Below are 22,161 nucleotides of genomic sequence, written 5' to 3'. Positions count from 1 at the left end.
ATGGGAGGACACGGCAAGTGCCAATAAGGGGGCCCCAGGGGGTGGGGGACGCAGGGGACGGGGATAGGAAGTGCTGGATGGGGGGGCGGATTCTTTCAATTCAGATGGAAGGGAGTGAGGGAGCACATCTTGGGGTGTGGGGGTGGGGGAGTGCATTCTGGGACACATCAGTGGTAAGTGCAAAAGCCCCAGGGTGGCAGGTGCAAAGGCCCTTGGGTGGCAGGTGCAAAGGCCTGGGGTGACAGGTGCAAGCGCTCCGGGGTGGCAGGTGCAAAGGCCGCGGGGTGACAGGTGCAAAGGCCCCGGGGTGGCAGGTGCAAACGCCCCGGGGTGGCAGGTGCAAAGGCCACGGGGTGACAGGTGCAGACACCCTAGGGTGGCAGGTGCAAAGGCCCTGTGGTGGCAGGGATGCCTGCATATTCAGAGAACCGTGGGAGCCACCATGCTGGAGGGAGCATGTTAAAAGGCAGATCGGATATTCGGGGCGGGGGTCACACAGAGGGCCTTGCCGTCCACTGCAGCTGCTCTGGGCCTTGCTTGGAGGGGGCTGAAGTTTGGGGATAGACTGGAGCAGGGAAAAGCAGAAGCAGGAAGTCAGTTAGAACCTGCTGCAGTGGTCCTGGGTGGAGGTGGAGCAGGTGCTGTGTGTTCGTACAGGTAAGAGCCAGGGTGGGCTGACAGATTACAGGTGGGGCGAGGGCCAGGGAGGAGGGTCAGAATGGCCTGGGCTTGGTCTGAGCAGCTGCAGGATCATGTCGCCACCAGCGAGGGGGTCAGGAGCTTTCTTTTGCTCGTGCCTCTTAGGAGTCCAAGGGAGATGGGGTGCGTGTTTGATTCAGAGGTCCTGATGGGAGCTACAGTTTGGGGGAGTTGCTCTTATGTAGGCACCTCGTGAGTCTGGAGACCGGCTAAGGTCACTTGGGGAGTGAATCAGCTGGAGAACAGAGCATCCGACAGCTCATCCCAACACTGAAGACCAGGCAGATGGGGGACCAGGGTGGGGCGAGAAGGGCGTGCGGAAGGGGCCTCTGGAGGAGAGATGGCCGGGGGCTGACGAGGTGACCGGCTTTTGTGCGCGGAGGTGGCTGTACCTTCCCCAGACTGGGGTGTGGGTGGGGGGACATCCTGACTGGAGTGGGGTGGCATCCCCTGCCCCAGGGAGTTTTTGTAAAGGGAGGAAAGAAAGGGTTCTGTTTTAGGATGAGAGAAAGGACAGCATGTCTGAATGCTGGTCGGAATCTTCCAGACAGAAGGATCTGCTGTTCCCTGTGTTCACATTCGAAAGTGCTTCTTAAAGATAGTAAGTGTCTGAAATTAACATCCGCCCTTTAACCTTCTTTTTTGCTTGTGGGCACAAGGGTGCCTCCAAGTTTGCTGGGGCGCAAAGCCTATAAAACTTGGGAGCCCTTTTTAAGAAACAGAACCCAGGACTATGAACGCGCAGTGAGGTCCCAGTGTGGGAGGGACCTTGACCTTGAAGCTCATCAGCTCCCGGCCATCTGCCTCTGACAGCTCTGTGGTCCCGGCAGGTAAAGCACTGATGAAAAAAACTAGGGCCCGAAACCCTCCTGTTGCTCCCTCCTTGGCCGCACGCGTATGTCTCTCCCTGGACCCAGTGTCCACGTGACCTCACTCCTTACAGACCAAGTGATGTGGGACTAAGGGTTACGTGACACTTTACAAATCCCGTCAGCCTTCAGGGGACACCGCCACTTCCAAGTATGGTTTATAAATCGTTCACCACCACCAGTTAGGGGAAAAGGATTTTGTATTTGAAACTTTTGGCCAAGTCCTGCAAGGTAAGTGGAACCCAGGAGTTTTTACTGAATGACGGTTCTTTCCAGCTTTCAACTCTGCCACCTCTTAAAGTACTTGATGCGAATTGGTGAAAATGGAAGAGGACAGGCTGGTTCAGAGAATCTGCGTATCTGTGGTACTGCTTCTGGGACTGAACATTTAAATATAACTGTTCTCATGGCAACCAGAAGCTACCACTTCAGAGGTTCGCTTGGTTAGGGAAATAGAATTTGCTTCTGTGTTTTCAGAAGTACCCGCAGCCAGGCTGTTAAAATAAATGTAAATGAGCATGGATTATATGGTAATTATCAGTGATTTTTATCTCTCGGTGGCACAATATATGAGCAGATTTGCGTAACTGTTACAGAGTCCTGGCACAATATATGAGCAGGTTTGCATAACTGTTACAGAGTCCAAGTTCCACTCTGCTCGCTGCACGACTGGCCAATGAATCGGAGACAAGGTGTTGAGGTCAGGAATATGACTTTGTTGAGGCGGACTGAGAAGATGGCAGACTAGTGTCTCTGAAAAACCATCTTATGGGGGTCTGGGTGCCGGTTTCTTTTATAGAATAAAGTAAAAAAGTATAAAGTAAAAAGAGAGGATAGAGAGGGAGAGACAGGGAGGAAGCAAAGTAAAAGGGCCACCAGTCTTGCAAAACATCTCCTGGAATGGCCAGCCTCGGGGAGGGGATGTGTTAATTTCTTCTTTCTTCCAGCCATTCACAGGTGGGTAGCGTTCCCTGAGGCAGGCCATTATGTATGATTGTAATAAAAAAAAAAAAGCAAGGAAAAGCAAAGGCTAAAGTCAAAGAAACAGATCCAACCTGGAGTCAGAATTGGCCCTTTCCTGTTACACTGCAGCAAGGCATTGTTCAAGTGTCAACACACACCTGGAGGAACTTAGCCATACGTTTACCTTTAAAATGTCAAGGATGGCCCATCACTGCACTGTCTTCAACTCAGCCAAGTCCATCTTTAAAAGACTGTGCGTAATAAACATCCCACTCCTGGACCAAATTAGTTACTAGATGCAAGTACAAGAAAACCAGCATAAGCGGTGACTTAAGCAATACAAGGATTCCACTGCATATGTTACTAGAAAGTTCAAAGGGAAAGGCAGCTTCAGGTACGGCTTGTTGTGGCAGCTCAGATGACCTGGTAAGGGTCCCCTTCACTCTCTCCACTTTGCAGCTCTGCTACCTCAGGGCAATTTCATCCTTGGCAGGATTCTCTCATTTCCCCAAGGGCTAATGGCAACTCAGGCTTCTCATTTAGATTCAATCTTCAAACAGAAGCCTGGAGCTTTAGTCCAGTGGGGCCAGCCGAGGCTGTGTGATTGCCTCTGGGACAACCATGAGGATAAGAACAGATCGAATCACTCTGGTTAGTTTGGGAAGGATCTTCTAGCCCTGCCAGCAGCAGGGAGCAACTTCGAAGGTGGAGCTCACGTTTACATGTGGACACTCATGTAAGAATGATTTTTGTCACTGTGACATACGGAATAGAGGTTTATCATAGTGAAAGCACGGACACAGGAGCCAGACAGCCTGGCTTTAACCTTGGCACCGCACCTTACCAGCTCTGTGACCCTGGTGAGTTGTTTAACCTCCATGGGCCTCACTTTCTCCATCTGTGAAATGGTGATATAGTAATACCTCCTTATCCCAGAATTGTCCTGAGGGTTAAATGAGCCAGTGTATGGGAGATGCTTCAGCAGGGCCCCGTACATAGTAAAGACTAGGTTTGCTCTGTGTCTATGTATTTTTCATATGTAAAAGGAGGTAAATACTATTAGTCTAAAGGGCATGGGATAACCACCATTGGGAAACAGATCACAGCGGAACAGAGGCCTTAAGGGAAGGGCCTTGTTAACCACGAATAAACATGAGTAGTAAAGACAGTAGCTATTTCTCATTACCTAGGGTGCGTGTAAATGAGCACCAGAACAGGTTTAAAGAGTTTATCCCCTAAAGCAGGTGGAACATTCCGCTTGAAACATTGCATACTATTTGCACATGAATTCAGAGCTGATGACATTTGAAATTACATGGATTTCAAGCGAAAGAAAAGCGTTCGCTGTTTCCAGAGTTCCGGGAGCTTTGCTCTCTGGGTCAGAACCACGTGCTGAGTACAAATTCTTCCCTAAGCCGAGTCAGGGTCTCTGCTGGACTGACAGCGGCCCTTGGCCAGGTCATGGGCAGGTGGTTGATGTCACCTGCAGACGGAAGAGAAGGAGCTTGCAGTCCTCCTTCCCTTTTCCTGCACAGGCTGCCTCCAAGGTCACACGCCTGGAAGATACGTAGGACAAGGCCACTTCCTGCTTAAAAGGAAGCTACAGCTTTAATACTTAGTGGAGAGATGAAGCTGGCTCCACCCTCTGCCTTTTCAAATATTTTCTGGTTCCTTTTCCTCTCTCTCTCTCTCTCTCTCTCTCTCTCTCTCTCTCTCCATGCATCTCTCTCTGTACCTATATAGCTGTGAATATAGCTACCCACCTTACAAATGGGCCTGAGTGCGGAGGCCACGGGTGGGAACTGGTGGCGGTCCTTTGGTGCTGGCAGTGTCACCACAGGCTGTCAGCTTAGGAGAAGGTGCCCTCCCCATCCTGAAGAGGTCAGAAGATAGTTACCCCACAGCCTGGGAGCAGCTTTAGAAGTGAAGAGAAGCTTAGGCGCGTCCGAGGGAACATCCCAGCCTAGTCCGTGCTCCGCCCCGGGCCTCCAGGGCCCACCCAGCCGCTCATGACCTGACCCCCGACCGGGACGAGGGGACCTTGGCCTGAGAGTGGTTGGTAAGGCCAGTAACCTACATATGACTGATTAGAACTGATTAACTTAGCATGACTCTTTTTTTTTTTTTGTGGTACGTGGGCCTCTCACTGCTGTGGCCTCTCCCGTTGCGGAGCACAGGCTCCGGACGCGCAGGCTCAGCGGCCATGGCTCACGGGCCCAGCCGCTCTGCGGCACGTGGGATCTTCCTGGACCGGGGCACGAACCCGTGTCCCCTGCATCAGCAGGCGGACTCTCAACCACGGCGCCACCAGGGAAGACCCCCGGATGACCCTTAAACACTGTATTACTCAACACTACCTATTCATTGTTGAAAGTTAGAAAATGCAGAAAAACATTTTAAAAACTAAAAACGATTTTATTTCTGAGATTATACTATAATTACTGAGAAGTAATTACGTGGACATAGTGTGCATTCGCCCTTTCAGACATTTTTACTCTCTATTTATAAAATTGCGACGGTGCTGTAACTATTACTTTGTAAGCTGCTTTTTCCACTTAGCAGAGTATCATAAACTTATCTCTCTGTGTCAGTAGATGCAAGCATGCTCACTGCTCACTGCGTTCCTGGGGGACTGGCTGGGGGCCTGCTGTGAACTTAGTTTCTTTTTTATTTTTTTAAAAATATTTTATTTATTTATTTATTTATTTATTTATTTATTTATTTATTGCTGCATTGGGTCTTTGTTGCTGCGCACGGGCTTTCTCTAGTTGTGGTCAGCGGGGCTTCTCTTGTTGTGGAGCACAGGCTCTAGGCGCACGGGCTTCAGTTGTTGTGGCACGTGGGCTCAGTAGTTGTGACTCGTGGGCTCTAGCGCACAGGCTCAGTAGTTGTGGCGCACAGGCTTAGTTGCTCTGCAGCATGTGGCATCTTCCCGGACCAGGGCTCGAACCCGTGTCCCCTGCATTGGCAGGCAGATTCTTAACTGCCTGGACTTAGTTTCTTATATGTGAGTCTATGATTGAAAAGTCCCCAGGCGTTTCATATGAGTCAGTCCCTCTTTACTCCGTCTGCTCTCCAAGATGGCACCAGGGTAGCTAGTTTTGCTACAGTAACACCTTAGACCCGACAGAATAAAGACCTGTATGTGCAGCGCAGACCCTCCTCAGGCGTCCACGGGGAGGAAAGTGGTCTTGGGACATGAGACGCCCTTACACAGAAGGCTTCGAGTGGATCGGTTAGGTGTCCGGGAAGAGCTCGGATGAACATCAGGGTATTGAACCTGAGAGGGTGTAACGGGGAGGATGCCGGCCTGCAATCTGGTCCTGCTTTGACTCCTCTGATTTACCAAGTCCTGATGGAGGAGTCACATGCTCTCTTTAGGGCACAACGTCCTCATCTGTAAAGTAAAATTACAAGATGCTGTGAGTAGTAAGCAAGAAAATGGGTGTGAAATCAGAACAAAAAATTTGAAGAACCAGTGGAATCATGGCATCCTTGTTGATACATAATAATAACAAAAAGTCTGGAGTTGTGTTGATTAATCTACCCAAGAGTCCCGGATGAAAGTCTCACTCTGAAAAGAGGTAAGTGCACTCATGGTGATTTTGGTAATAATCACAGAATGAATATTGCTAGAATGATCTACTAGCTTGAGTTTGATATCAGTGGGCTCAGAGAAAGCTGAAGTTACACATTCTATTAGAATACACGTGCCCCCAGCTTTGAGCACAGCCAGCAAAAGTCCAGACTGACCAAGAGAATTTTAAAAAATGACTCTTTTGAAATGAAAGGTCCCTTCATTCATTCTAAGTGAATTATGTGTAGTTCCAGCCTGGCTTTGTAAAATCACGGATACCATGGATTTAAGCCCAGAGACCACAGTATCTTGTAACATGTCACACTGTAGGAGGTTAGGAAGGTGAGAACTCTATGAGGTGTAAGAGGCTGATGGAGAAACCACCTGTCAGATGTGTTGGTTTATCTTTATGAGAATATCTGGTGCCTCCATCTTCTAGAAAATGGAAGTTTAATCTCCTGGGAGGTGATCCACAATTCCCCCTTTTCATTTAAAATGTTTACAGGCATTATTAGCTAAAGAGAAGTTATTGGCAGAGGGTAAAAACTATTTAAGCAGAGCTCTTGCAAAGAGTTAACGAGGCTGTTTCACTGGCGCATCTGAATTTAACTCCTATGATCTAGATCGGGAAATGAGACAAATAGGTAATAATCAAAGTGGCAGAAAAGCGTAATTCAAGCTGATGAACTCAGGCAATTTGTTTACGACTCTGGGATCACGGCTTGAAAACGCTGATTTAATGCAGTAAATAATCTATTCACTATGATGATATATCTAAATATATTCACAGAGCTCTTATCCTTGCAAAAACTATCAGATGTGGCACGTAAATTAATCAGTATGATGGCATGGGAAGGTGTATTAGTCAGGGTTCTCCAGAGAAACAGAGCCAAGAGGGGAAGGAGATATTTATCTATCAGCTGATCCATCCGTCACCTATAAAGAGATTTCCTTCAAGGGCTGTGTCACAAGACTGTGGGCACTGGTCAGTCTCCAGGTCAGCAGGCTGGAGCCGACGCTGAGGTCTCAAGGCAGAATTCCTTTTTCTCCAGTAAACCTCAGTGTTTGCTCCGAAGGCTTCTAACTGATTGGATGAGTTCCACCCATATCATCAAGGGTAATCTCCTTAAAGTCAAATGACTGAAGATATTAATCATGTCTACACAATATCTTTACAGCAACATCTAGGTTGGTGTTTGATGGAAAAACGGGACACTCTAGCCTAGCCAAGGAGACATGTATTTACCCACTATGGAAGCACTGACTGTGTCTCAGAAGGAAATGTGAGGATTTGTGCAGACTTGACTAACATGGATTTCCTAAAGTCATTGACTAGAGTTATCCATGGTCCCTTTTTCCTTACAGCTTTTTGAGTCATAGTGCAATTTAATGCTTAACTTCTGTTGCCGGAGGACAAACATACAAATGTTAAAATGTATTTTTCCTTTGTCTCCGACTCTCTGTGAACTTTAAGGAAATAACTGCCTTTAGGATAGACATCTGGATGCTTTTAAAAAATACCATTTGGAAAAGCTGAAAGATAAAGTACCTGAAGAGGCCTCTAAGATGTGCGTGCCTGACACACTGGAGCGGGATGGGTTTTTTGTGCTAATGTGTGCCTCAGGACTTCTTTAAAATGCTAGATTATTCTTTTCTTGGAGGGATGCAATCCGTTCTCTGTTGACTATTATAAAAAATATAGATAAAAGCAAAATTTCAAATGCTGTTCTACAAAAATTATTTAATCATCTCTGGCCTACTGTGGAAATTCATTTGAGATGTGTGTTGATGGGTAGCTCTGCGGCCCTGCTCCGACAGATGCAATAATGGCCAGCTTTATGAGAAATTCAGTTTTTTCATCTGTGCGATATATACTTTCTTGACAACCGGAGTACAGCCAAGGTCAGCCTTTTATGAAGGCAGAATATGGTTTGAACTAGGGGCCACTGAAAGGTCCTCGCCTGCCTTCCCAATCATATCAATTTTCTACTGGCTGATGATGGAAATGGTAACATTCTAACGTTTTAACTTTATTTTAAAGTTTTGATTCATGATAAAATGCAAATACCACTGGGAGAGGTAAATGAAATGGAAACTATCAACCATGTTCATTTTGGGTGACTGGGTTTCGGATCTTCCCTGATCTGATTTCACGAGGATGGAGGAAAGACGGGGAGGTGAACCGGCTCTTGGTGAGTGTGTAGGCACGGAGACAGGCTTAACGTGAGATCATTGTGCTACCTGCCATCTTTTCCTCTACTCCCAGTTATATCCAGAACAGGCCTGACTGCAACTGTTTTTAAAAATGTAAAAACAAAAGGAAGTGTTTCAGTATAAGTTATACGACGTTAAAGTGCTAACGGTTCAAAGCATAACTACAGGATGTAGAAAGGTCTGGAGATTGAGGGAGGGTATGTAGTGGGGCAGGGGGAATATCATGAAGTAAGGCTGGTTAGGTAAGCAGAGGGAAGATCTTTAAAGTTTAGGGCTCTGAGATTTACACTGAGGATAACCGCTAGCTATCAAAAAGTTACAGGTGAGGCAGTATCAGATCATATTTGCAGGAAAATATGTAATACCTTTTAAATATTTACATAAATGATTGACACAAACATCAACTTCTGGAATAACCCTTCTGGATACCTTGGTCTTACCAGGCTGCCTGATGCAGAGTGAAAGAAAAGAGAGACCCATTTTCAAGAAATATCCACTTCCCAGAGGTCCAGCTGTATTACAGACTTTGTTTCTAGTGAATTCCTTTGTGTCTGCTCAGAAAATCCAGTTTTACTTGAGCTGATTTGAGTGGCTTTCTAATTCTTGCACCCCCAGCAATCCTTAATTAGTCAGAAAATGCCTGGAGAACGATTGCATGTGAAATAGGGAAATAAAAAAAATGAAGAATGGGAAAGTATTTACATAACCAGGACCACCATCAGGTTGCATTATGATTTGGAATTTTTTTGTTTGTCTTATTTATTGATTGAAATTTCTCTTTCTTCGTTGTCATTTTTAAGAGATAGAGATAGATAGAGTATTAATTTCATGCAGCACTTTGCAAACACTCCACAAGTGCTTGTTGAATGAAATAACAGAACACATTTGAGTTACATTTTAGTAATTTTATATTTGGAAAGTGATTTATAAGAATGTGTTGCCTACAGTACTGAATTTGGAATACAGACAGGAAAATCATGAAAAGTTGGAATCTCACAGAAATAGGAGCATATCGTAAAAGATTTCTGAATCTTTGAGTATAATTTACAAAGCATGAAATCATGTTTAGTGGTTGTAAGTTTTAATCTTTTTGAGGTTCAGTCGATTCTTATTAGAAATAAACTGAAAGCTATTACCATGGTCATTTAGTCTATTGATGATTGGAAGCCAAACAAACAATGGAAAAACTGACTTTCTCCATGTCAATTATTTACGTATTCATACTGGGGGCGTGTTGGGGGGGAGATTAAAGTAACGCGAGCAGTTGAAAAATTTAATGTAAAAATTACAGATGCCATCTTTGCAGTCGCTCAGGGAGATCATGTACAATATTCAAAAAGTTGTGTCATTCAAAGTACTTTCGTAACAACTCATCATTTGGAAAGGCTGCCTAAAATAAGGTCTGAGTCATAGGATATATAGCAAAGAGTGTGGCTGCCAATAGCTCAGTGTTCACGGGCACTCAGATGCGGAAGCACGATTTCTCATTATTCATTCTCAGCCTTAAGTGCCCCCAGGGCAGCCGCATTATCAGTTTCTGACATATCCTCCCAGAAATATATATGCCATGACTGTGTGTTTGCTTCTGTATGCATTATTTATATACAATGACATCATGTATATATCTATATATCATGTATAAATACATTTCCCTTCCTTAACACCTATGGCATTACAAAAAGCTTATATCCATGACATAAGTTTATAAACTGCTGCACACATTGCTTTTTTTCACACTTAGCAAATATATTAGTGCTTGAGGAATATACTCCTTCCGCAACATCCCCATAAAATTTTATTTTATGAATGTGGCATAATTTATTTATCAGCCCCATAGTGAGAGGCATGCAGGTTATTTCCCATCTTTTTTAACAAATAAAGCTGAAATACCTTACACCTATGTCATTGACACACATGGAAATGTATCTGTGGGGTAGTTGCTGGGTCAAAGGTCGGTGCTGGAGGTCTTCAGGTCACGGAGAAGACATGACTGCAGGCTGGCTTGCCCGCCGGCCCCAGGCGATCCAAGGCTCGTCCCTTCTCCTCACCCCTCCCCTGTCCTTGGGATGTGGGTTCTGGCCACCGCGCCTACCGTGGGGACCACTTTCAGGGATGCAGCTTCGGAGAGTGATGTGGTACTGAGATCACCGCCGCCTCCACCACCCACCCAGGCTGGGCCTGGACCCTGCTGAGGCCTCTGGATGAACTTGGAGACTCCGCGGGGGCGGGGGCGGAAACCAGCTTGTAAATTCCTTGCTTCTTAACACCTGCCGCCTATGGCCTGGGGCGCCGGCCTCTTTCTTCCCTGTCTCCCTGCCCTCAGTGTCCGGGCGGGTTTGCAAAACAACACTACTTACATTATATGGATAAATACTGCCAAGTTGCAGGCTGAAGACGCCATCCCACTGTGTCATCAAACTTCTGACATGCTGACGTGAGAGGTGAAAGCAAGTTCTCAGCGCACTTTTCATCACGTGTGAGTTGAGCTGCTTTTCACACTATTAATGCCTTTCACGTGAATTATCTGTTCGTGGCCTTTAACCATGTTTTTCTATGAGTTTATTGGCCTTTTTCTTAATGTTTTCTAGAAGTTCTACATGAGGGAAATGAGCTATGTATGATATGAGTTGGAAAAAAACGGTTCTTTTTATTTTGTTGGGGGGTTTACTCTTTTTAAACATGTACATTAGTTGTGATGTCTAATCTCTGACTGTTCTTGGAAGTGCACGTCTTGGTCTTTTGAGGGACAGGTAAGACTAATGGAGCATCGATGCTGTTCTCAATGAAAAATGACATGACTTTTTTTTTTTTTTTTTTTTTGCGGTACGCGGGCCTCTCACTGTTGTGGCCTCTCCCGTTGCGGAGCATAGGCTCCGGACGCGCAGGCTCAGCGGCCATGGCTCACGGGCCCAGCCGCTCCGCGGCATGTGGGATCTTCCCGGACCGGGGCACGAACCCGCGTCCCCTGCATCGGCAGGCGGACTCTCAACCACTGCGCCACCAGGGAAGTCTGACATGATTTTTTCGTTAGCTGTTTTTGAAGGTAATTTCCAAAGAGGAGCTTCAAAATGTTTGGAGCCTTGTTCCAAGCACATAACTTGCGGGCCTCTCACTGCTGTGGCCTCTCCCGTTGCGGAGCATAGGCTCCGGACGCGCAGGCTCAGCGGCCATGGCTCACGGGCCCAGCCGCTCCGCGGCATGTGGGATCTTCCCGGACCGGGGCACGAACCCGCGTCCCCTGCATCGGCAGGCGGACTCTCAACCACTGCGCCACCAGGGAAGTCTGACATGATTTTTTCGTTAGCTGTTTTTGAAGGTAATTTCCAAAGAGGAGCTTCAAAATGTTTGGAGCCTTGTTCCAAGCACATAACTTCTCAAGGTTTGTGTAACTTCCCAAGGTGACAGTTATGAAAGATGACACTTTTGTAGGTATAAACTCCATCCCGTTTGTTAAAAAAAATATTCTCCTGATTTTAGAGTCACCCCAAAGCTCAGTAGGATACTGAATACTTGTCCTCTGTTGGATATTTGTTTTGCAAAGATTTCGCTCATCCTGTAGATTGTGTTTTCATCCTCTGGATAGGGCCTTTTGCAGGGCAAAAAAAGTTTTAAACTTCAGTGAAATTGCCAATTTGTCACATTTTCCTTTTATGGATGATGCTTTTGGTATCAGTCCGCGAACTCTTTGCTTAACCCTAGATGCCAAAGGTTTTCTTTCATTTTTTCCCTAGAAGTTGTATAATTGTATGTTTAAGTCGGTGATCCAGGCAGGGGTGGGTGGTCCTTACCAGCTAAGGGTAGGAATGTCTCGGCCCCTACTTGACTTCCTGGACAGCATCCCAGACAGGGTGTTGAGCCTTTGTCCCAGCCTGTGTAGGGCACATCTTGGCCCCCTACTTAGCCTTTGCCTGTGTGGTTGTGAGGGGGGTGGGTGGAGGACACCAGTTTCTCTGGTTTTTAGTTGGACTGGAGCAGTTGTCTGTTGTCTGAAAGTTTTCTGCCTGCTTGGTTGCCCCTCCCCTGCCTTTGACCAGACAGAGCAGGCTTCTGCCGTTGTTTTTTCTGTCTGCTTCCGTTGCCATTTCTCAGTTGTAGCTTTTTCAGTTCAAAGACAGGGACACATGTGTCCAAAAGGGAGCCCTGGGGCTCACACCCTGGGGCTCACACCCTGGGCTCACACCCTGGGGCTCACACCCTGGGCTCACACCCTGGGGCTCACACCCTGGGGCTCACACCCTGGGGCTCACACCCTGGGGCTCACACCCTGGGGCTCACACCCTGGGGCTCACACCCTGGGGCTCACACCCTGGGGCTCACACCCTGGGGCTCACACCCTGGGGCTCACACCCTGGGGCTCACACCCTGGGGCTCACACCCTGGGGCTCACACCCTGGGGCTCACACCCTGGGGCTCACACCCTGGGGCTCACACCCTGGGGCTCACACCCTGGGGCTCACACCCTGGGGCTCACACCCTGGGGCTCACACCCTGGGGCTCACACCCTGGGGCTCACACCCTGGGGCTCACACCCTGGGGCTCACACCCTGGGGCTCACACCCTGGGGCTCACACCCTGGGGCTCACACCCTGGGGCTCACACCCTGGGGCTCACACCCTGGGGCTCACACCCTGGGGCTCACACCCTGGGGCTCACACCCTGGGGCTCACACCCTGGGGCTCACACCCTGGGGCTCACACCCTGGGGCTCACACCCTGGGGCTCACACCCTGGGGCTCACACCCTGGGGCTCACACCCTGGGGCTCACACCCTGGGGCTCACACCCTGGGGCTCACACCCTGGGGCTCACACCCTGGGGCTCACACCCTGGGGCTCACACCCTGGGCTCACACCCTGGGCTCACACCCTGGGGCTCACACCCTGGGCTCACACCGCGTTATTCCTTGGTTCCTGACCAATCTTCCTCTTCTCTCCTCCGCTTAGAACCTTTCTGTTTTTGTTGCGTATATTCCATCCAGGATTTTTAGTTGTGCTTCTCTGGGGGTATAGGGAGACATACTCTACTCCATTTTCTTGGAATAGGAAGTTGACATAATATTTTAAAATTAAAATACTCTTCAATATACAGAAATGTTTTATGATTTTTACCTGTTTTTCAAGTTGTGCCGGTTTCCACATCTACTTTCTAAATTTAGGAACGTTTGAGACTCAGCTGGACCTCTGAAATCCGAACCCAAGTCCTTTCCAGTCTTTTTTTGTGAGTTTGCTGCCTGAATGCCCAGGCATATCCAGCTTTACCCCTGGGAATAACCTCCCTAATGACCTTTTTTTTCGGATTCTAAAAAGCTCTGGCTACCTGGGAAACACGTATCCCATAGTTACTGTCTGTTACCCAGGACTCTTAAAATGAAACAACAAGGCAAGGGGTTTGAAAATAAAGACTGATCACTGGTGCTTCTGCCTATTTGACCCATACTTAAGCCTTTGCTGGCAGCTGGGTTTACTCCTGTCCTCCAGTGAGGATTCCTGAATTTTTAAGGAAGCATCACTGTGATGTGGAGACATCTGTAGACAGTCTTTGATTCTGTATTTTTACACGCTCCTAAAATCGTGATTAATAAGGACATACAAACTGTCCATCCTCACACTTTTACATCCTAAAGCGAGGGATAACACTAAGAGTAGGGTTGTAAATGGTAAATTTGAACGAAACTGATCAATGCAGCCCAGTACTGCAGGTGGGGATCCCGTCAGAGCATCCAGACAAGAGGCAAGAATTCTGAGCTCTCATTTTGCTACTTTGTAACTTGGATACATTATAGTCACCTGTTTCTAACTTATTTCCTCTGTTGCTTAGAAGTAAGGTGATAATATTAACAGCTTAATTATATGACTCCTGAAGCAGAGATTTTTGGAAGTTCATTTATTTTAAGCGGTCCCAGCCATTAGCTGGTAAAGTTAAGGCCTTAAAAGTCGCTTAATTTTTTCTAGGCCTCAATTTCCCATCATTTAAATGGTAGGTTGAACTTGATTTTCTCTCTGCAAGGTCCTTCCCAGCTCTGATTCCCATGACTTTGCTGTTCGGAAGGAAGCAGTGTTTAAATGCAAGGCATTGTGATTACCACTTTCTTTTTTTGTTGTTTAATTATGGCTGTGTGAGAAAATGCTTCCTCTTCTCAGGCAAGCCTTCTTAAAATGAACATTTAAATGTTACAAAATTACTTTCTTTAATCCTATGACTCCTTACAAAGTAAGAATTCGGGAGGATTATGAATCATATTATGGATTTTGGGGTGCATTTTTAGCATGTCCTTTGCTCAGAAATAATCCTATTGATAGAAAGTAAGTCCCATCCAAACATGGCAAAGTAGTGCATTCAGATAACGTATTGTGTGACTACATTTCGGCCAGAATAAGTGATTAAAAAGTGAAGAATATAAATAGTATAAACTTGAAAAACTGTGAAAGTCATGGCACAAGGCCCATTTTAATTTTCATGACACTAGACAAAATATATTTATAAATATTGCTATTGGCGAAAAACTTGTTAAATTTCTTTGCAAATAAATATTCGATATATATAAAGAGAGTAGAGCATCCCACTTTCTAGTCTTTGAAAGGCTGAGGGAAAAGCTGATTTATCAATAATTATGTAAAATTGATAATGACAGGAGATTTTATTCCCATCTTGGAACCAAAACTGGTCTTGTTGAAACTGACCCCGTGCGACTCCCGGGTGCAAATCCTTTCCCTGTCCCCCGCTTCTTGTTTGTAGGAAATAGGCTTCATTCAGCCTCCAAAGACCTTCCCTGAGTTCCAAAAGGCAGAGTCAAACTGTTGCTGATCAGGGAAGGCAGGGGATGCAGAAAGCAAGGAGGAACAGTCAAGAAAAAGTAGTGCTGCCTTGGGGCAGGGTCCTGGTTCCACGTGAAGGAATGTACACAACAATATCTCTGAGTTCTTCAGGAACTGAGGCTCCCACCCAGGTGGAGGAAGGTAACTTAAGGCTGAGCACAGGATTCCTGGAGCTCCGCCCTGTGACCTCACCACCAGCCAATCAGAAGAAAGTCACACACCCTGCACAGCCCTCACCCCAAAGGTTTTTTTCAGCACAAGCCATCCTTTCTCTTTGCTTGGCCCTGCAATAAACCTTTCTCTGCTCCAAACTCTGATGTTGTGATCCGTTTGGCCTCACTGTGTGTGGGGCGCATGGACGAGTTCTGTAGCAAAACCAGCAAAGACCCCCTCAGCTCCATGTCTCAGTCTTCACTTCCCTGGACTACAGTTAGCAGGTGACAGATTTGATTGTTGCACCTGTTGTGAAATAAAATTTGTATTTTATGGTAGGACGAGAAAAAATATAAGCGTAAAAATGTTCTCTGCCCTTTGGTCTCCTCTGTCCCCTCACTGTGCATTGTGTATCTGCATTGTGCATTGACCAGACCTCCCCCATCAGCAGAAATACCTGCTCAACTGTAAAGAACAACATTCTCTCAGCATCAACAAGATGACTCCTTAAAAGATAACGTTCCTTCTTATTGGGTCATTTGTAGAGACGTGGGTGGATCTAGAGACTGTCATATGGAGTGAAGTAAGTCAGAAAGAGAAAAACAAATATCGTATGTTAATGCGTATATGTGGAACCTAGAAAAATGGTACGGATGAACCAGTTAGCAGGGCAGAAATAGAGACACAGATGTAGAGAACAAACGTATGGACACCAAGGGGGGAAAGTGGTGGTGGGGTGATGGTGGTGGTGGGATGAATTGCGAGATTGGGATCAACATATATACCCTGATGTGTATAAAATAGATAACTGATAATAACCTGATGTATAAAAAATAAGTTAAAAAAAAATAACGTTCCTTCTTGATCTTGCAGGGGGTCATGATGACCCCACCCCTTTGTACTTGCAGATCTGGATTGTGTAAACTCTCAATAATACGTCATTTAACATACAGCCTCTGTCTTGAAAAATATAACTGTGTTTTGACTTCTCATGGGCAGAGCAGTTCTCAGAGCTTTAGGAGATGCTGTTCCCTGGTTATAATCCTCAGTTTGGCTCGAATAAAATTTTCCATTTCTTTCATAGATTGATTAATTTTTCACCCACACACCCTGATCGAATTGCTTTCTTCACGTTAATGATGTTAAACTTCATCTGAGCCCTGTTCTCCCAGACGGTGGTGATGCATTCTGGGAAATGGCTGAGCACATATTCTGAGAGATGAGACCAAACTCCACCTTCCCCAAGATTTCTCTCCTTTCAGGAAACTCCAGGTTTCCCCCCTCTTGCTTGAAACCTTCATGAGTGCACTTCTCTCTATCACAACGGCCTGAATAAAATCGTCTACTAAATTGTCCGGTGCATTTTTGTCTTTCACAGCTGGTGTCTTGAATCGGATGGGTTGGACCTTGTCTTGGGATCTGCGTTTTCTCCATCTGGATAACAAGGCTCTCGGGCCCTCTGTGCTTTGTTCCTGCTGGGCCACCTGGTGATGGTGAGTTTTACTCTTGGTCCTGTGCTCGGGACACTTGTTCATCGATAGCTTGGTGTGGGTTTGAGTTTGGTTGTTTTGCGTACTTGCTTGATTGTGGATGCTGAATTCTTTTGGTTCTGTGGCCTAACCACTTGGTGATCTCTTTGTCTATTTGGTGCTCAAATTAAGAATTTCATGCCCAGTGGGAAGTGGTAAATTTTGTGTCTCTGTGTTTATGCTTGATCCATGGCTGCGGTTTTAGAGTTAAAACTGTCAGCCTTCCCTCTGTGTCTATAGACTTATATGTCTAATTCAGAAAGGCCTTTATTTTTTATTGTGTAAGTATTGGTATTTTCCTACCTACTGCGGGTACTACCAAATTAGATTATAAAGTCTCTTAATGAAGCTCTATCCTGATTAGTTTGCAGATAAATAAAAGCGCTTATATAAATGCAGTTCAATTTTTAAAATTCCTAGGAATTAAATAAATTGAACCTGTAATGCTTTCAATGTGAAAAAAGTTATTCTTTTGGAAAATAATTTGAACATGTTTTAAGAATTCAAGCTCACATAATTTAGATATGTCTTTGGCAAACAAGACTAGTTTAACACTAGTTTGTTTACTAGTGTTAATAAAAACAAACCGTGTGTTCTCTGAGTGTTCAGTAAATACGTGTGGATTCTACTTGGGTATATTCTTCCTAAACCTATGCAGGACTTATTGAATAAGCTCGCATTGCTTCTAGTGAATTTTTAAGGTTATGAAAAATGCAAAATTACACTTAACCAGAATTGAATAATTATTCTGACAAACTTTATTTCAATAGTAATTATGTTAACTTGAAGATAATGTCCTGAATTTTTTGTAACTTAAAAACCTAGAACTGATATTAAATTGAGTTAACAGACATTCTTTCTTTCTTTAATGAGAAGTACTTTATTTTTTAATTAATTTATTCATTTATAATTTTGGCTGCACTGGGTCTTCGTTGCTGCGCGCGGGCTTTCTCTAGTTGTGGCGAGCAGGGGCTGCTCTTTGTTGCGGTGCACGGGCTTCTCAATGCAGTGGCTTCTCTTGTTGTGGAGCACGGGCTCTAGGCACGCCGGCTTCAGTAGTTGTGGCTCACGGGCTCTAGAGCACAGGCTCAGTAGTTGTGGCCCACGGGCTTAGTTGCTCCGTGGCATGTGAGATCTTCCCGGACCAGGGCTCGAACCTGTGAACCCTGCTTTGGCAGACGGATTCTTAACCACTGCGCCACCAGGGAAGTCCTGAAATGCAGTATTTAAATGACATCTGTTTCTCCTTGCCTGACATCTCTAGAATTCCTATCTGTTTTCTCCTTGCCTGACATCTCTAGTGTTCCTATTTCACGGCAATATAGTTATTTTCACAGGTTCAAAAGAGTCTGGTCTCCCTGTTAAGAGGACATAATTAGAAACACTGGTTATGCAATCAAGACTTGGCCTGGAATGTCATATTTGAGAATGATGCTCGTTGAGTGACTTTTAAGGAGCTACCAGTGACTTTATATGGAGCTGGTGCTTACAAACTCCTTTAGGAAAAACTGTCTGGTTCTTGGCTTCCAGGGCTCCTAGCCTTACAAGTGAGTAAGGGTGGTCACTTCTTGACAGACTCAGGAATCTTAGGATCTTTTGGAGACCTCAAGAAGAGAGGGATTCACCCAACTGTACACATACTGCAGGTGAAATATGATGTCAAGTTCTTGTCCTGTCTTCTTCGTCTTAAGAGGATTTTATAATCCAATCTGAGATTCCTTATGAAAACTTTAAGCAAAGCAGTCTTAATAAGACCTACAGTAAATTACCATTTTTGCAACACCTACGTAAAAATTTAAGCCAAGTCCGATGAGACTAGCCTTAATTTGTGAACAAGAATAATCTTTCTTTGAGATTGCTTTTGACCAAAAGGCTGTAGAGAGAAATTTTGTGTTTCAGTGGAAAATTGTGCATCATCTATAGCACACCCTTCTGAGTCATCAGATTCCAGCTTTGTTCATTGTCTTTACACCATTTTACATTTTTAGAAATTGCAGGTAACTGATGGATATGCAAACTCTGTTTTCTTTTTTTCTTTGTGGCCACGCTACGTGGTTTGCGGGATCTTAGTTCCCTGAGAGGGGATTGAACCCGTGCCCCCTGCAGTGGAAGCGCAGAGTCCTAACCACTGGATTGCCAGGGAAGTCCCTGAAAACTCTTTCTTTCAGCTTGCCTTTCAGCTGGGTCTCCACAGGGTCTGAAGAGGCCCTGAGAGCTGAGACCCAGTGACCCGAAATGAACTCAAGGGACTGAGCCTGCTGTGTTGCTGACCATCACTGGTGGGAAGTCTCGCCTGACAAGTCACTGAACGGTCACTAAGGTAGTTCGGTGAGAAGCCCAGACCGTGCATGCCCTCGATGTGAGTGGTGACCAAGACCATGGATGACATCACCAAGAATGTGGACATTTTGGCTTCAAGAAACTCAGCCAGTGCTACTGATTGAATGAAGGTTTTGTGAGCATCCATGAGTGAATGGTAGAATGAGTGACTTCCTGTAGGCAGATGACACAGGGCAAGGGCTTCTGTCTGGTTCCTGGATTATATACCTGGTACCTGGAACCTAGCACATGGCAGTCACTCAATAAATAATTGTTGAATAGATGATGGTCAATACAACAAAATGAATCATTTTTGATAGTCTGTCTGCTGGAACTTTTATTACCAAGTGGAAGAAACTCAACTGGAACAAGATAAATGAAAAGGAGATTTAATGAAGCAATGAAATTTAATGAAATAATGAAATAATACAAGGGTAAATCTTTGCCATGGAACCCAGTGCAGCTGTAAGAAGGATGGGGATACAGAGAGGCCTCAGGCTCACCTGGGTCAGGAATTTGAGTGCTGTCGGACTCTGTCCATCTGCTGCATCATATTGGCTCCCCCTTCACTCTGGCCCCAGCTTTGTTCACTGGCTTCCGAGTTCCCTAGATTTTTGTTGCATGGGTAGTCAACAAAGAGAGGGCTCTTCCTACTTCACAGCCCGAGCCTAGATATTCCAGGGAATGGAGTCCCCTTTTACTAGCCAGGTTAGACACTAAAAACAATGCACGTAAACCACAGGCAGATCTTCTCAAAGTCACTGCTGGTGAGTGGTAAGTCATTTCATATGGCAACTCATGTCTTTAGAAACCTGGGGATTGCTCTTCTTGGTGGTGTCAACTCAAAAAACCAACAATCAATCCATAATAAGGAATAGAAAAGGGTTTTATTCAAGCCATCCTGAGGATTACACAGCCTGGGAGGCAGCCTCTCAGCAGCTCTGAGGACCACTCACTGAAGCGTGGATTTCACCCAGTCTTCCACCTTATCAGAATGAAGACTGTCAAACACGGCAGGGGTGCATCCTTCAAGGGTGCAAAAGAGACAGATTTAGTATGAATACAGCAAGCCAGCAGCAGGACGCCGGTGTCTGGGAAGGGAACCTTGTCTTTGGGGCAGGAGTGTGAACGTGGGTGCCGCAGGAAGGGAGGTAATTACCCTTATATTGGACATTTTTCCCCTAATGGTTAAGGCAGATGTGCTGCGTGCGTTTGACAGGCCCCGAGTCAGGCTGCTTGAGTTCACACAAAGCACAACCTGAACCACGTATAAGCCAAAAGCACGTCCCCATAGCTCAACATGTGCACATTTTCTCCATCAGTGGCACAAGGAGAAGTCACGTTACCCAGAATAGGCCGCTCTCTGGGGACTCTGCTGAGGTTTTCCCTCTTCTGGATGAGACAGGGATGATATTTGGTTGGAAAGACTTTCTGGTCAAAACGAGCCCTGTCGCGGTCCATGGCCATGTGACGAGCATATGGGGACTCAAGTAGACTTTGTTCAAGCATCGGGACAGAGCCCAGGGAAAGCCCTATCTGTGCGTGCAGACGCCCCTGTGGCCTGCCTTATAGTTTGTGTATTTTATTGGGATATAATTTTTATGCCGTAAGAGTCTTGCTTTTGAAGTGTACAGTTCAATGATTTTTAGTATATTTACTACCACTGTAATCCAATTTTAGAACATTTTCATTTTCCTAGGAAATAAAACCGTACCTATTAGCAATCACTGCCTGTCTTCCCTCCCACCCCCAGCCCTAGGCAACCACTGATCTACTCCTATCTCTGCGGATTTGCCTCTTATGGACATTTCATATCAATGGATTCATACAATCTGCGATCTTTTGTGACTGGTTTCTTTCACTTAGCTTAAAATTTTTGAAGTTCATTCCCCTTGTAGCGTGAATTGGTACTTTATTCCTTTCTGTTGCCCAACAGAATTCCATTGTATGGATAGACTGCCTCTTTAAAAATACATTCCTCAGTGGATGGACCTCTGGGTTATTTAACTTAATTGTATTTTGGGGGGGTTGACTCATTAATTTCATTTTTTCAGTAAAATGGCATTTATCTCAAAACAAGTTACTGCCTTTTTAGTAGACAGTTGTTTTACAATCTGACCTAGTTTAGGTTTACCTTGAAAATAATTCTTTCAAGGTTTTTTTTTCAATGTTGTCTCACCTCCGAAGAACTAACAGTAAATTTAGAGAAAAGAGGGAAAAGGTGAAAATTTTATTTGATCATTGTTTCGACATTAAAATTTTTGTTTTGCTATCTTAGTATACACTTGTTTTACTGTGAGCCATCTGAAAATATATTTTTTTTTCTTGAAGAGGAGATACGTAAATAAGTAAAGATAGACCATTTTTCAAAATGGGGAGTCATCTCTTTTGTGCTGTGCCCTAGTTTAGAGAATATGAATAGATTTTGTTTCAGGGGTATTTTGTGCCAGTGTTTGAGCATCAAGACTTTAGATGTTTTGGGGTTTGTACAAAATGTGTGCGTTTCTAAAGCAAAATAATACAATTTAATACTTTGCTAAGAACTTCATTTATCAGTGAGCTAATTGCTAGCGTTGTATAATAGTTTGTCTCAGACAGAGTGTAGATTCACCCTATAAACGTCTGGAAGAAATATTTAGAAAATATGCTGACTTAATTGCTTCCACGCAATTTTCCCTTAACATCATTACACGGAGAGGCAGAGGCAGAAATTGGCATTTATGCATGAACACCCATTTATAATTTCTCGTTTTGTGCATAATAATACGGGCCGTGATGTATTTTCTTGAACCTTAACAAGCCATACATTTTTTTTTTTTTTTGTGCGGTACTCAGGCCTCTCACTGTTGTGGCCTCTCCCATTGCGGAGCACAGGCTCCGGACGCACAGGCTCAGCGGCCATGGCTCACGGGCCCAGCTGCTCCACGGCATGTGGGATCTTCCCGGACCGGGGCACGAACCCGTGTCCCCTGCATCGGCAGGTGGACTCTCAACCACTGCGCCACCAGGGAAGCCCTGGAGTAGA

The sequence above is a fragment of the Lipotes vexillifer genome, unplaced genomic scaffold (assembly GCF_000442215.2).
Source record: "Lipotes vexillifer unplaced genomic scaffold, Lipotes_vexillifer_v1.1 scaffold196, whole genome shotgun sequence".
NCBI lineage: Eukaryota > Metazoa > Chordata > Mammalia > Artiodactyla > Lipotidae > Lipotes > Lipotes vexillifer.
Note: the sequence above shows the minus strand (reverse complement) of the source record.